Source organism: Patiria miniata, unplaced genomic scaffold (genome assembly GCF_015706575.1).
Source record: "Patiria miniata isolate m_02_andy unplaced genomic scaffold, ASM1570657v1 HiC_scaffold_7, whole genome shotgun sequence".
Classification (NCBI taxonomy): Eukaryota; Metazoa; Echinodermata; class Asteroidea; order Valvatida; family Asterinidae; genus Patiria; species Patiria miniata.
This window is the reverse complement of record NW_024037074.1, coordinates 40523549-40528703: the sequence shown is the minus strand read 5'-3', so window position 1 is coordinate 40528703 and position 5155 is coordinate 40523549. Positions and strand designations below refer to the sequence as shown.

The following is a 5155-nucleotide window of genomic DNA, read 5'->3' as shown; positions in this document are numbered from 1 at the left end:
ACAACAGGCAAAAGATCGGCTGTTGGTCAATTAAAAAAATACAAGGATTGCCTTAAAGCAACCATGAAGCAATGCAACTTCAATGTGAGTAGCTGGGAAGAACATGCCCATGATCGAACGGCATGGAGAAGATTATCACGCGAAGGTGCATCAAGCTTCGAAGCCCGTCGCATCAGGGAGGCTGAGCTGAAACGACAGCAACGAAAATCTCGTCAGCTAGATGCTTCACTACGTGTCCACCCCCACCCCCAACCTATGTGTCCAGTGTAGGACCGTAGCTTCCTGGCTAGAATTGGACTTATTAGCCATCTGCGAACACACAACACCAATATGGAAATGTTGGCTGTCATCTTCGAATTTCGAAGGACGAACTATATATACACCGCAGCATTACTTTCATTTCCCTACCAAAACATCGCTCTTTCCTATCCAGTCTCAACATCTCTGCATATTAGTAACCCAAAATTACATCCAACAATAACCCACCGGATAAAAATGAATCCTAATGTATTTTGGAAGTGTGAACATTTAGTTAAAATTGACGATAGAAAAATACGTTCTCACCTGAATCATGGAGCTATGCCGGACTCATGGAGGCCGCCATCTTTTACTCGAGTTAAAAGTCACATTTGCTGAAATCCGATATCACTTTCCTAACACCCACTTGTAATTCCTAACCAATTCCTAACCAATTCCTTACCAATTCCTAACCAATTCCTAACCAATTCCTAACCAATTCCTAACCAATTCCTAACCAATTCCTAACCAATTCCTAACCAATTCCTAACCAATTCCTAACCAATTCCTAACACGCTGTTAGGAATGCGTTAGGAATTGGTACCGAATGTCGTTCGGATTCGGTATCGAGCGTTAGGAAAGCTAGGTAGTCCAAGTAGCCTAAGCCTATAGGGTCATCGCATATTTTGCCCTTTGAGAAAGATGTAAGTAGAATAACAAGCAATGGCAGCTAATAAAAGTTTGAAAATTGCTTGTCATTCTATATATCTATATTTTTTCACAGGACAAACCTGCGATGACCCTATAGCTAGATATCTCCGACTTTGTGCCAAATGCCATGCTTGAATCCTCAAAGACACAATCCCCAAATATTTCCCGTATATGCCCCACTTTCATGAAGACTTGGATCGGAATGAGAAGTCGGAGAGATAGTAGTGTTTGGCCTATTAATTTATTCTTTTTGTCACGGAGGAAATCTGAATAAAATCAAAGTTGGACTAGAAATTGTTTCCATGCGAAATACGCTTGCCTGTTGTGTACTTGTTATATATAGTTCTTTTATTGAGGTTGCGCATTCAGCAATGTATTTTTGATAGCATATTGACACAAGATGAGAATTCGACATAATTCTAGATCTCCCGTGGTCTTTATTAACAAATTCGATTGTTTTTTTTCCTGACGAAATGTCACTTCTGTAGTCAAGTTATCTAGAAAGAAAATGCCGTCTACACTTTTCTGGAGAAAAAAACCTTGAGAATTGGGCTTTACAGGGTGGCCCCCCAAAAAAACGGGTTGTTAAAAAAAGAGCGGTTGTTGTGTAATAAAACCCACATGAAAGATGTGCGCTTCACAAAATAGGCTCTGCAGCAAAAACTGTAACTGGGCCGAATTGGGAGATCTTGGCATATTTCTTTTAAAATAGTCTCCATCTACACTGTAAAAAAGTTGGGCAAATTGGTTGATAATTCGACCAATGCTGGTCGAATTACAGCTGCCTACACTCTTGGGCAAATTCGTCCCAATAGTTTGACAGTTTTTACCCAATTCAAACAAATATGAGGTAATTTCATACCAATACTGGGTAAATTACATTGCAATTATGGAATTATTATAGTGTATCGGTTCACGTGGTTTGATTCTATATAGGTACATGTAGGCCCCCTATAGTGGAAGTATGCCGGTCGGGTTTTTTTTTTGGGGGGGGGCACCCTGTATTAAGTGCGTTTTTTAATCCAGAACTCAGAAGGGATGAAGATATTATTGCAAATATTGTTGGCAACGATAATCCAAGAAAAAAAGGAAGAAACTTACGTGTACTGTTATTATAGAAAATAAACTGAACCCGAGTATTTTTGACTCGTTTCCCCAAAACATACTCTCGTATTCAGCTCTGAATGGAAATAAAAAGGGTTTTATATTTTGAATGTGTGTGTTTTGGATTGAAGATAAGCTATAAATAAATGTGCTACATAAAAAAAAAAAAATTGGCGACGAGGATGGGATTCGAACCCACGCGTGCAGAGCACAATGGATTAGCAGTCCATCGCCTTAACCACTCGGCCACCTCGTCAGATGACTGCTAAAGAAAACTATCTATTATAACCTATTTGTTCGGTACGTAGTCAGGTTCCGCGCGCGCCATTCTGTTTGGAATACATAGAGTTTATGTTGTAGAGAAAACGGGTACAAGACTTATCAGAACGCATGCCGAAATGAAATGGCAGCAGCCGGTCGAGTACCCGCCTACGAATTGGATCATGTTCCGAGACGTCGAGTCGTGTATGCATAGCAAAGTGTAACAACGTTACCAAACTATTTGCTTCAGGGGTAGTTCATGCGCCTGCGCATACGTGCATGCGCAAGTGCTGGCGGATGTACGCGTGTAAACACATTAAACACCGTATACACAATAGACTAGGGTGACCGTATTAGCCGATTTTCGGCTAACTTTGACAGATATTTTGTTGGAAAAACGAGTTTGACAGAAAATCTGACAGAATGGATTTTTTTTGGCAGATTTGAAAAAAATGTTACATTTGTTTAAAAAAGGTTTCATTACATAATGAAACATTTACATAACGGGACAGGTTAGCTGGTTTAGGACTTTGTCGTGACCACAGGCGCTATAATTTGGCAGATTTTTTATAAGGCTGACAGATTTTGAAGTGCATTTAGCAGAATCTGGCCACAACCAACCTTACGTGACTGTGATGGCGCGTGGATCGGACTGGTGGTGGTCGGAACATGGTCGGAAACACCGTACTGACATTGTTGACAATGACTGAGGTTTGTCCTGAATAGGTTAGAATCATGGTTACGTGTGTTCTTATTCCTCCGTGGGAGCATAGCCATTAGTAAGCGATTGTAAAGTGAAACCTTAACAATAACAATTAACATGCTCTCTTGACCATGTTGAACTTGACGTGCTTGACTTTGTTTTATTTTCGAAGTGGCTATCGTTACGGCAGTCGTTGTTTAGCGCCCTCTCTACGATACTTTTTTGATACGCACGCAGGTTTATAATTAGGGCCTAGGTTTTGTTTCCATATGTTTTTACTTTTAGCGAGCAGTGCGACAGCTCAGTCGATAAAGGGTAGGATTTTGCACCGTGACTCGTGAGGTTGCGGGTTCGAATCTCGGTTTTTCAATTGCACTAGAATTTTTTTCCTTTTGTATTGTAACCTGAGGCTTTGGAGAATTTTTTTTAAAAGGGAAATAAAGTCCGAATTTCATAACGTTCAAATTCACTTTTTTCCTTCTTAAATTTTATATTTTCTTGTCATGTTTTTATAAAAGTTGCAGTCTACCGTAACGATAGAAAATGGGAAATGCGTTACGGCTGCCGTAACAATAGCCACTGCTTTTTATTTTTCGCAGTGGTCAGGTGGTAGGCTAGTGCTACTGCTAGGCCGCTACAAGTACAAATACCATAACAATAAGTACACTTTACATTAGAAAATGTGAGGGCGCTGTTCAATTGGCGACCCTTTTTCCATAGACATATAATAAAACCTCAGCACGACATTAACTGCTTTTATGTTGTAAATTCTGTGAGCAAAACGGGCTGCGTAAACGCGGCCTGGGGCGATGCGCGAATTATCATGTGGCTTCGATTTACGCGCATACTTTATACGTATCCCATGAATGTTCAGGCCAGCGCCAATGCACTTGTGCACCACTTAGTTTTTTGTTTCCCGCATGCGTATGGGACCAAATGATTCCAAATAACGTGCTAGTGAGACCGCTCTCTTGCCGACGCATCACGCTGTGGAGGGCGTTCGCATAATACGCGCAGCATTTTGCTCACAGGCATGACAGGCGCAATAGCAAATGTCGTGTCTAGGTTTTATTATATATGTCCATGCCTTTTTCTGAATAAGCACTTCGCTCATACCCCCTGTCCTGCAAACAGGACGCTGGGCATGCTGGGAAGGGCTGATGAATTCACGTTTTGATTGGATAGATTTTGCGTGACCTGTGACCCGCAAGTCATCACGGCCACGACCCTGCAAGGTTTTAAATGGCCATCAAGACTGACAAATGCATGAGTCATTCATCCTGTTACATGTTTTATGCCTAGATGCATTTATGCCTTTTTTTCGTTGAAAAGTGTAATAACGTAGGAAAATCTGTAAACTTATCTGTTTTGTTTATTTTCATTTTTATTTCATTCCATTGCGCAATCACGATTTCAAGCAAGATGGCGATACACCGGTAAATCCGCGAAATGGCTTAATGTGCACAGTGATACGGATCACGGAATAATCGAATGTGATCGAATGCGGGCGCACGATGCTTGCGTGTATAATTACCAGCAGAATAGGCGCGCGTAAGATCGCGTAACATAGCGTCAGCGATGTCACCCTAGATTAGTGACACTGACATCGGGTCATTAGTTGAAAAACTGAACTGGCTTTATAGGAAATTATAATTAAAATTTTGATTTTTTTTTTTTACCATTCCTGTACTGCTCTAGACCCGTTAATGTGGCGTCAATAAGCCACTTCGGAGTTACTACTGCGCATGCGCACATCAGATTCAACAATTTAGTTTTGTGGATAAACACAGCATATATACATGTATTAAAATGCACACAAGTCTATGGTTGATGTGGTAACCAATCCACATTTTGCACTAAAGTTGGAGCATACATACATGTACAAAACAACTTAAACCATGGTGCTTAACCAGTTCACGTAGGATGACTTACACGCAAAAGTTTTTCGGTATTCGGAACGGATGACGGATAAACATGCAACGAGCGAGGCTGTCTGCAACCTGCTGGCAGTGAGCAAGGCCCGAAATATCAGGGTGTTCTGTTCTACCCGCAGATGACGGCCAGAACCCGTCTGGCATTGAGGTTCGTGAAAAAAAATCCCACCCCTGCCGCCTGGGCCCGGTCAATGTCAAAATAATC

At 41.2% G+C, this 5155-nt stretch overlaps 1 non-coding gene across 1 annotated transcript; it reads right to left on the bottom strand.

The window, feature by feature from the left end:
• Window positions 1–2226: 2226 nt before the first annotated feature.
• Trnas-gcu lies at window positions 2227–2308 on the bottom strand. The gene has a single exon. It is a non-coding gene; the product is annotated as a tRNA-Ser (tRNA).
• Window positions 2309–5155: the final 2847 nt, after the last annotated feature.